The following is an 11,828-nucleotide window of genomic DNA, read 5'->3' as shown; positions in this document are numbered from 1 at the left end:
GTTCCACAAAGGTCCTTATAAGGACTGGTAAGGTATAGGGTACTACAGTACATAGGGTTGAGTGAGGTACAGTCTGCCATTCTATAAGGACTGGTATAGGTCCACAATACATAGGGTTGGGATGCACTACTGCTGACCGCTGCCCTATACTGCAGCAGTCCTTCATCGGTATAGGGACTGACGTAGGAATTATTTTCCGATCCATATCAAGACATTTCTGATGCGCAGCCACTCTTGGTATTGGATCAGGAAGAGGAGGTAGCAACAGCCGCTACTCAGCAGTCTGACGACAGTACCCAGACCAGCCCAAGGAGGAGGTTGGTCCCCGGTGTTGCTGCCTACTCCGAGATCTCTACTTATAGCGGTGGGGAAGGTGACGCCGATGAGGACGTGTCTAGTAATGTCACGTGGGTGCCCACAAGAGAGGAAGAGGAGGGGAGTTCAGAGGGAGATATGGACCAGCAGATAGGGAGGAGAAGCAGGAATAACTTACATTGCACAGGAGGGACAAAGCAGACTGCAAATGTATCAGGAGCGAGTCATCGACCATGTACGGTCACATCTGGCGCTCCCAGGACACCGGCACATGGCTCCGCAGTGTGGGCTTTTTTTAACGCGTCCGCTGCTGACAATAGCGTTGCCATCTGCAATCTTTGCAGTCAACGCATTAGTCGCGGTAAGCCCAACACTCACCTAGGGATGACCGCCTTAAGAAGGCACATGAGCAGCCATCACAGAGCCCACTGGGAGCAACGGAACACACAAAGCCACACTCCAGGCTCTCACCGTCCAGCCTCGTCTTCTACTTCTCCTTCTCCTCTCTCCTCACAATTGTCCTCCACTCCACCTTCCATCACGCCAAGCTCACGTTTTTCTGCAAAAAGGCAGGCTTCCGGGGGCCTAATGTTTGAGCGTAAAAAAATGATGACGCCGGATAACCCTTTTGCCCAACGATTGACGGCTGGCTTGTCAGAACTCATAGGCCGCCAACTACTGCCATATAAACTGGTGGACTTGGAGGCCTTTCGCAAATTTGTGGCCATTGGAACACCACAATGTAAGGTCCCAGGAAGGAAGTATTTCTCAGAGAAGGGCATCCCAGGGCTATATGGCCATGTTCAGCGGCAAGTGAATGTATCTCTGGCACACAGTGTCGGTGTCAAGATACATCTGACCACAGACACGTGGTCTAGCAAACACGGGCAGGGAAGGTATATCACTTTTACTGCCCACTGGGTGAACCTTCTGACGGCCGTCAAGCATGTAACCCGTGGCACCCGTGTTGATTTGGTTTTACCGCCATGGATTGCATGCAGACTTGACTCTTCTTCTCCTCCTCCTCCTACTCCATCCTCCTCCCTCTCCTCCTCAGCTGACTCCTCCTTTTCCGCTGCTAGTGTCTCTTTCTCTGCGCCGCCCAAGCTCCCCAGAACCTATTCGACATGCCAGGTGAGACGTTGCCATGCCGTGCTGCGTCTGTTGTGCCTGGAAGCCAAGAGCCACACTGGCCCGGCACTTCTTTCAGCTTTGCATTCACAGGCAGATCAGTGGCTAACACCGCTCAATTTGACAGTTGGTAAAGTGGTGTGTGACAACGGTGCCAATCTGCTTAGCGCATTGAAACAGGGCAAAATCACGCATGTGCCATGCATGGCACACGTCTTAAACTTGGTCGTGCAGTGATTCCTTGTCAAATACCCTGGGGTCCAGGACATCTTGCGGCAGGCAAGGAAAATCTCGGCCCATTTCAGAAGATCTTACACGGCCATGCCTCCCCTTGCTGACATTCAGCGGCGACACAATCTGCCGGTCAGACGTCTTATTTGCGATTGCCCGACGCGATGGAACTCAACCTTCTATATGCTTGATAGGCTGCTCCAGCAGAAACGTGCAGTTAGCGTCTACCTGTATGAACTCTGCGGCAGAACAGGTTCTGGGGAGCTGGGTTTTTTTTCACTGCGCCAGTGGCTGCTCATGTGCGACGCATGTAGACTTCTGCCCCCATTTGAGGAGATCACCAAACTGGTCAGTCGCAGCCATGGCGCCATCAGTGACATGATACCTTATGCCTTCTTTATGCATTGCGTCGTGTCATTGATCAAGCTGTGGAGGAGCAGGAGCGGGAAGATGAGGAAGTCGCAATGCTGGATGAATTCCCAGGGGGGGGGCTACTCTATCTGAGACAAGTCAACAACAGGAGTCTGAAGAGGAGTCAGAGGAGAATGGTGCCGGGGCGGATGAGGAGGAGCAAGAAGAGCATGCTTTAAACCTTTCTGGGACCCCTGTTGTTGTGCGTGGATGGGGAGAGGAGAATAAAGAGGACGACATTATCCTGAATGATGAGCAGGAGCCAGGCCACCACACCGCTTCCAGTTTAGTGCAAATGGGGGCCTTCATGCTCCAGTGTTTTAATAGGGACCCCCGTATAAAAAGCATAAGGGTCAAGGACCAGTACTGGGTGGCAACGTACTTAGACCCCCGGTACAAACACAAAATGGCGGAAATGTTACCGCCGTCACAGAGGGCTGGCAGAATGGAGCACTTCCAGGCCTTGCTTCAAGAAATGCTGCATTCTGCCTTTGCGTGCGCTGGCAGAGGAGCAATTCCCACTCCCAGAGAAGGAGTTGCGGGTACCAATCCAACAGCGCCTGCAAGAAGAGGCCGGTTTGAAGATGTGTTGGTGACTTCGGATATTAGGTCATTCTTTCAGCGACCCATCGACAGGTGTCATCCGGATCCAGCATCAGGGAACGCCTAGACCGTCAGGTGTCTGACTACATCGGGTTAACGGCCGATGTGGACGCTCTGAGGAGTGATGAACCCCTGGACTACTGGGTGGGCAGGCTTGACCTCTGGCCAGAGCTTGCCCAATTTGCAATCGAACTGTTGGCTTGCCCCTCATCCAGTGTCCTGTCCGAAAGGACGTTCAGCGCAGCAGGGGGATCGTGACCGATAAGCGTACTCGCCTAGCTCACGACAGTGTTAACTACCTCACATTTCTAAAAATGAATGAGGCATGGATCTCGGAGGAATTCAACACATGTGACCAGTAGACCATGTATATGTCTATAAACAATTTATTTAAACGAGCACAAAGACCTTCTTTCTTCATTTGGCTCACTTCCTTGTCCAAAAAAAGCACACCGTACTATATGCCCGTACCCTCCTCTTTGAAGAGGTTGAGCGGTGTCATATTTCTACTGGGGCTGCTTATTATGAGGGGCTCCCACCATCCCTGTGCTGTGCTGACATCCTCCTGGGGCTGTACCTTTGCTGTGCATATTATGAGGGGCTCCCACCATCCCTGTGCTGTGCTGACTTCCTCCTGGGGCTGTACCTCTGCTGTGCATATTTTGAGGGGCTCCCACCATCCCTGTGCTATGCTGACTTCCTCCTGGGGCTGCTTACAGTGCAGGTGTCAGTGCTGTATATCACGGTGCTGATGTCAGTACTCTCTATCACCGTGCTGCTGTCAGTGCTGTATATCACGGTGCTGGTGTTAGTGCTTTATGTCACGCTGCTGATGTCAGTGCTCTCTATCACGGTGCTGGTGTCAGATGACTCTATCACGGTGCAGGTGTCATTGCTGTATGTCACGCTGCTGGTGATCATCTCCTGCATCCTCTTCTTTGCCTACCCTGGTCCCTGACCTTCCCTCTCCTCCATTGCCTTCATGCGCTCCACAGTCCTGAATTGTCACAACAATTTCCCATATAAAAAAAGAATGCTTGTAGTTGTCGATCCCAGATTCACCTCATACATGTGTTATGTCATTGGCCATGTGGTGGGACTATGTTTGCACAGCTATTAATTATTTTGTGGCTGCAAATTTGACCTGTAGGTTTGCGAAGTTCGCCTCCCATTGAAGTCAATGGGGCCCGCCGCGAACGTTCCGGTTCGCGAACTATCGGCCGCGTTCACGGTCCGCGTTCACGAAACGTCCCGTCGGAAGTTTGTCCATCACTAATGTGAAAGACTTATTGCCAGCTATTACAAACTCTTGATTGCAGCTGTTGCCATCAAAGTTGGCACAACCAGTTATTAGGTTTGGGGGGCAATTACTTTTTCACATATAGCCAGGCAGGTTTGGGCAGCTGTTTGCCTTTATAAATGAAACCATAATTTAAAAACTGCATATTGTATTTACCGGGGTATCTTTGTGTAATATTAAAATTTGTTTGATGATCCGAATCATTGAAGTGTGAGAAATACGCAAACAAAAAAAAAACAGGAAGGGGGCAAATACTTTTTAACAGCACTGTACATGACCCACACTGCCATGTTTAGGTCAATCCCACAGATCACCATAGATGGAATTCACCAATCTCTTCACTTAGATTTCTCCATGGGATAATGGGTATAGATAGGTCCCTTTAAGGACCGGTATTCAACTTCCTATGTTGTAAATGATCATTCCACAGCATATAATATTAGAACACAAAAAAGTGCCAGGGTGTAGTATTTAACCACTTCCCGCCCCGGCCTATAGCAAAATGACAGCTGGGCTGCGCTTCAGTTATCCTGACTGGACGTCATATGACATATTTCAGGATAACGTGGGAGCAAGCAGCGAGGTGGTCAGTGGTGTGGTGTGTTTGTCTAACACACCGCTACACTGATCCCAGTAAAGAGCTGATGGAGGCTCTTTACCATGTGATCAGCGGTGTCCAATCACGGCTAATCACAGTGTAAACAGGAAAAGCCATTTATCGGCTTTTCCTCACTCACGTCTAACAGACGCGAGTAGAGACGATCGGCAGCTTTCCTGACAGGGGGGTCTTCACTGATTGCTTCAGTGCAGCCCCCTGTAGATGCCCCCACTGGACCACCAGGGATGCCACCAGGACCACCAGGGATACCACCACACATGGAGGGCCAGGTATGCCCCCCATGGCCACCAGGGATGCCACACAGTGCCCAAAATATGCCTATCAGTGCCCATAAATGGTGCCATTCAGTGCCCACTACTAATGCCTGCCAGATGTCTCCCCATCAGAGATGCCCAGCAGCGCCATCTATCAGTGTCCAGCAGTGGCACCCATAAGTACCCATGAGTGCAGCTATTCTATGCCCATTCATGCCGCCTATCAGTGCCCATCAGTGCCGCCTATGAGTGCCCATCAGAGCCGCCGTTCAATGCCCATGAGTGATGCATACCAGAGCCGCCAATCAGTGCCTTTCAGTGCTGCCTATCAGTGCCCATCAGTGCCATCTATCAGTGCCCATCATCAGTGCCACCTCATCGGTGCCCGTCATTGCCACCTTATCAGTGCCCGTCAGTGCAGCCTCATCAGTGCCCGTCAGTGAAGGCGAAAACTTACTTATTTACAAAATGTTATAACCTAAACAATGAAAAACGTTCTTTAAAAAAAAAATTGGTCCTTTTTTATTTGTTGCACAAAAAATAAAAACCCCAGCAGTGATCAAATACCATCAAAACAAAGCTCTATTTGTGGGAACAAAATGATAAAAAATTTGTTTGGGTACAGTGTAGCATGAAATTGTCATTCAAAGCGTGACAGCTGAAAATTGACCTGGGCAGGAAGGGGGTGTAAGTGCCTGGTATTGAAGTTCCCGCCAAGTCGCTGCAGTTTTACTGTGGCAGAATGGCACGGGGGGCAAAACACTGGATTTGTTTCATAACCGATCAGTCTCCAGGCCCAGGCCAATGGTTTCTGGCCTGGATCTGCTGATCGGTTCTGCGGGTTTAGGTACCATCTTGGTATCATTCTTTTCAGCCAGCGGTCAGCTTTCATGTAAAAGCAATCCTAGTGGCTAATTAGCCTCTAGACTGATTTTACAAGCAGTGGGAGGGAATGTCCTTCCCCCCTCACCGTCTTCCATGGTTTTCTTGGGCTCTCTTGTCCCAACAGGGAACCCGAGAATGCAGCTGGTGGTTCCGCTAGCTGACCATAGAAATGATCAGAGACCAGAATGGCTCCAAATATCACTATGGCCTAAGAAACCGGAAGCTATGAGCAGTTCATGACTTAGGTTTCGCCGGATATAAACAGGGCCCTTGGGAAATTGGGAAAGCATTTTATCACACCAATCTTGTTGTGGTCAGATGCTTTGAGGGCAAAGGAGAGATCTAGGGTCTTAGAAAAAAAAAGAGTACCTGTCACTACCTCTTGCTATCATAGGGGATATTTACTGTACATTCCCTGAGATAACAATAAAAATGATTTAAAATAAAGTAACAGTTAATAGGAACAGTTAAAAAAATAGGAATAGGAACAGTTAAAAAAAACTCGAAATAATAAAAAAAAGCACCCCCCCCCCCTCACTTGCTCACGTGCAAAGACAAACACAAGCATCGGTCTGGTGTCATATGTAAACTGCAATTGCACCATGCATGTGAGGTATCACCATAAAGGTCAGATCGAGGGCAGTAATTTTAGCAGTAGACCTCCTCTGTAAATCTAAAGTGGTAACCTGTAAAGGATTTTAAATGCATTTAAAAATGTATGAAGTTTGTCGCCGCTGCACGCAATTTTAAAGCATGTTGTGTTTAGTATCCATGTACTTGGCATAAGATCATCTTTTTTATTTCATCAAATATTTGGGCAATATAGTGTGTTTTAGTGCATTGAAATTAAAAGTGTTTTTTTTCCCAAAAATCGCTGCGCAAATACCGTGTGAAAAATTGCCCCTTTTTGCAAAGTAGTATATTTTGCCACAAGTACGGGAAAATTACAAGTTTTTTTTTCTTTTTTGCACAAAGTTGTCATTAAATTATGAATTGCTCAAACATATCATGAGCATATGTGGAATTACACCCCAAAATACATCTGCTGTTTCTCCTGAGTACAGGGATACCACGTGTGTGAGACTTTTTGGGAGCTTAGCAGTGTACAGGACCCCCGAAAACCAATCACTGCCTTCAGGCTTTCTAAGGGCATTAAATGGTGATTTCACTTTCTCACGACCTATCACAGTTTCAGAGGCCATGAAATGTCAAGATAGCACTACTCCCCCCCAAATGACCCCATTTTGCAAAGTAGACCCTTCAAGCTATTTGCCAAGAGACATGTGTCCATGGAATATTTTATATTTTGGCACAGGTTTTCGGGAACTTTTAATTTTATTTATTTTTTTCAAATCTCGCGTTTTGTCACAAAGTTTTGAAAATTGAAAAAAAGAAAAAAAATACATAATTTTTCTTTAATTTCTTAATTTTCAAAAACAAATGAGAGCTTCAAAATACTCGCCATGCCTCTTAGCAAATACCTTGGGGTGTCTACTTTCCAAAATGGGGTCATGTCATTGGGGGGGAGGGGGGCGGGGTTGTGCTGGACATTTCAGGGCCTCCATAACTGTGATAGGTAGTGAGGACTAAAATCACAATTTTACGCTTTTAGAAAGCCTGAAGGCCGCGTTTGGTTTTTGGGGTCCTGTATGCGGCGAGGCTCTAAAAAAGTCTTACACATGTGATATCCCCATACTCAGGAGAAGTAGCAAAAAGTATTTTGGGGTATAATTCAATTTTTTTGTTGTTTTTTTCAATCACTTGTGACAAAAAAATAAAATATTCAATGGGCTCAACATGCATCTCAGCGATTTCTTTTGGGTGTCTACTTTCCAAAATGGGGCCATTTTTTGGGAGGGGGGGTTGTACTGCCCAGACATTTTAGCACCTCAAAAAATGATATACGCAATCATAAACTAATAGCTGCGTAAATTCCAGAAAATGTACCCTACTTTGTAGACGCTATAACTTTTGCACAAACCAATAAATATACGCTTATTGAATTTTTTTTTTTACCAAAGACATGTGGCTGAATACATTTTGGCCTAAATGTATGACTAAAATTGAGTTTATTGTTTTTTGTTTTTAATAAAAGGTAGAAAGCATATTTTTTTTAATCAAAATTTTCGGTCTTTTTCCATTCATTTTGTAAAAAATAGAAATCGCGGAGGCAAACAAATACCTTAAAAAGAAAGCTCTATTTGTGGGGAAAAAAAGGATGCAAATTTCGTACAACATTGCATGACCGCGCAATTACCAGTTAAAGCAGCGCAGTGCTAAATAGTAAAAAGTGCTTTGGTCATTGAGCAGCCAAATCTTCTGGGGCTGAAGTGGTTAAATATGCCACTCAATTTTATTAAAAACCACATTTACCTAAAATAAGACCTGCAGCTCTGATGTAGCACCAAAACTATTTATTTTCGAACTGTATGCTCTTACTGAACCTTATAATAGTGTTTAATATATTAATTGCTCTTTTTGTTTAATACCTTTTTTCTTTTCCTATTTTTTTAGCAGTGACAGCAGCAAACTATAGCACTACTAGGCATGCTGATTACAGCAACTTTTTATTATTGTGTTTAAAATGTATTATTATTTTAAAAAAAACTGTTGTATTTCCTGAGGTATCCTTGGCGTGTTAGAAATTGTCCCATTCCCTGACACTAATGCTGATAATACTTTAGCTGATCAGCTTGGTCTGCATCTATGTGTGGAGAAAAACTATATAAAAAAGACATACCAAAGGACACACATTAAACCTTTGGAAAACATATGGTTATGGTTTTGCTTCCTAATGAATGGATATAAAACTAGTATCTGCAGGAAATAAGTGGAGCATTTCACTATTAACTTTCCAAATTAATTGCAGTTTTGTAACCAGCCCGTGATGAGGTGTGTCAAGTATTGCAAACAATATCACACTGAAATGACAACTTTAAGATTTAATTAAATGCAATTAATAAGATGGATAGCAGACTGAAAATAACCAAGTAATCCAGTTTAAAATAATTTAACATAACTTTGGTGAAATAATGTAAACTATTTCCATCTGTATTTATTGCACTTGATTCTCAAAATTTTTCACAAAAATGTGAATGTCATTTGACTGATAGAAACATCAATAGCTCTACTACATGTGTCACGTGCTGAGGAAATGCTCTCAATCTTGCATTAACATAAATAAAAAGATAGATGAATATTTGTTTTAAAAAGATGCTTTAGATTGTTCACTGGATTTGGAAAAATGTGTGAATGCAGGGTGAAATTTGTGTAAATCTTGCGGGAAGCATTTATAAATAGACTTCTAATGCCACATACACAGGACTGGACTTTCGGGCAGACTAGTGCCAACGGACTTTCGGCTGAGTTCTAACGGACTGTCCGAACGAATGGACTTGGCCACACAAGAACGGACTAAGTCCATTCATTTTGAAAGTGATGACGTAAATGGAACTAAACAAGGAAGTTCAATAGCCAGTAGCCAATAGCTTCCCTTGCGTCGTATTTGGTCCGTCGGACCAGCACACAGACGAACAGTTTTCCTCATTTTAGTCTGTCGGAATTGAGTCCATGGGATAGATTTGAAACATGTTCTATTTCTAGGTCCGTCTGATTTTTTTATTGAAAAATGATCAGACTAGCCCACACACGATCGGATTGTCCGACGGACTAATCCCTTCGGACCTAGTCTGCTGGAAAGTCCGGTTGTGTGTTAGTGTTATTTGTATTTGGTATTTGTGTATTTATTTTCTTTTTTTGTGTGAGTATTTGATACATGTTTGTATACTGTTACCTGTTCTTTTTCTTTTTCTAGAGTTAAAAGTCAAATGATGATGTTAATTAAGGACAACTTTTTGTCCATATAACAGGTTCAGGATAGGGGAAAGGAACTTCCATAACCCTTAAGAGACATGCAAATCAAATTAGCTCCAAAAAGTACCCTTATTTCACCTTCCACTTTGACTCCAATTCAATGTAGTCATACAATGGTATTTCACAGAAGCTTCCACATTTTTATGAAATTTCGAAGAAATGCAAACCCCAATTTGTTCATTCCTAGTGCTTATGTAGTTGACAGCAATGTATTTCTGTTTCAATCAAATTAAGTGATAACCACTTTTCCCTGTGGTTTCCAAGCAACAGAATATAAGGATTATTAGGTAAAAATGTTGATAAAGTATCAAGTTCTCCTTCCTTAAAAGAGAAGTGCAGTAATCAAACTTATATACCTAGAAGGCTATAGCATGGATCCGATGCTTCAGCAGTCCCCACCAGCTCAGCACTGATAACTGAGTGATAAAAGACTGCTGATCACGTAGTTCTTGGCTCTGCTCTGTGCTCTGCCCCTCCAGCACTCACTGGAGTGTCAGACTGTGGAAGAGGGGGAGGGGGGTGGTTGACTCTGGCTCTCAGCAGTGTGCTAAGAGGCTTATCCAGCTGCCTGTCAGGCATCTTGGTGCATCCCGACTTTTTTTGTGAGGTCCCTGCAGAGCCTGGACTGGCTCAGTGATGTCTGCCAACAGTGGACTTTATTCTACATGAGTGCAGAACTATGAAGTACAGCCAAAGGTCTCCTTTAACAACCCACAAGTTCTGAGAGAGAGATAAGATTGGGGTGAAGGGGCAGGCAGGGCATTGGCCATAGCTCGATAAGAGGCCAAGTAACCTGAGTTGTAGTTGTGTCTATTATATCTGGAAAACTCTGTGTAAACCAAGGGTTCCAAATAGCTTTATATGTGTCCATTTTGTCAGTTTTCCTCAACTCGCGGAGCATAGTTTCAGTTATCCATGACCTAAATTCAGTTATCGTAATGGTAGGCGATTTCCATGCCTTAGTAAGATTTTGTTTTGCTTCAGTGACAATGTGTCCTAGATGTTTAAGTTGAAATTTGAAACGGCCTGGTAGTTTGATACAAAGGAGAGCAATTTTAGGCATTGAAGAGAGCATGTGACCCAGGAGCTTAGTAAGGAGTATTAAAATATCATCCCCAAAAGCCATAAATGCCTGAACCATTGGACATGGCCACTACATATGAAAAAGGTGCCTCATTGTCCACATCCATGGAAACATAGAGGTGAATAACCAGGTACATAGTGGGCAACATGAACAGGTACCATGTACCATCTAGACTTAAAGTGTTTGTTAACTAAAAAAAAATTAAAATAAAGATTCTGTTCACTTAAAGCATGTTATACAGCACAGTGCTTGTGCTGTGTCATTTGGACCCCCATATTACCTGACATACCTGGTTGATCCTGTCTGGCTATACCCCTATAAACTGACCACAATAATCATGGCTGCTGTGACCTGACACCGTGGTCCGTTTGTGTGAATCCATCAGCCACAGCCTGCTATCTGTTTCCTATGTCCTTCTCCTCCCTCCTCCCCCTTCCCTTCTCTGCTCTTACTAGTGCCCCCCCCCCCCCCCCCGCTGCTTTATCTGCTCTCATATCAGCTATTAAATACTTCCATACTCTCTGCACCATTATAATAATTGTCCCTGTGCCTGGGGCTCCCGATGCTGTCTCTCTCCGCCCCCCCCTCCTCCCCAGCTGACGTCAGTGGGAGGGCTCAGCCCCGCCCACTGCAGCTGTGAGCCAGAGAGAGGAGAGGAATCAGCTGAGCTCTGGGAGCCGCGCTCATATATATAAGGTATAATCAGGCAGTTTTTTTTACAGAACACAAGCACAGGGACAATTATTATAAAGGTACAGAGAGGATGGGAGCATTTAATAAAAGTAGATTAACAACCACTTTAATCTTATAGTTAGTGTCAATAGCAAGTACATTTTGGGAGATGTTATATTTACCAAATTTGGTACCACTCTTCTTCCTCAGTAGCTACCCTAGGTTGATTGGTCTTCATTTTGATACATCTGATCTGCACATAATTTTTTACTTTGCCTTTGTTATTGTCTAATGCAGAATTTTTTCTACCTTTAAATCCATTTTTTTTCTGGCATTTCACTCTCTTTCCAAGATACAACATTTTGCTGCCACTAATTGCATTGAGATGGTAATCTTGTTAATTGTAATAAATATTGTACCCAATAGTCATATATGCATTTTACCAATGTT

This window comes from Lithobates pipiens, unplaced genomic scaffold (assembly GCF_037356315.1).
Source record: "Lithobates pipiens isolate NorthernLeopardFrog02 unplaced genomic scaffold, aLitPip1_a1.2 Scaffold_3, whole genome shotgun sequence".
Taxonomy (NCBI): Eukaryota; Metazoa; Chordata; class Amphibia; order Anura; family Ranidae; genus Lithobates; species Lithobates pipiens.
This window is presented reverse-complemented; position numbering follows the sequence as displayed.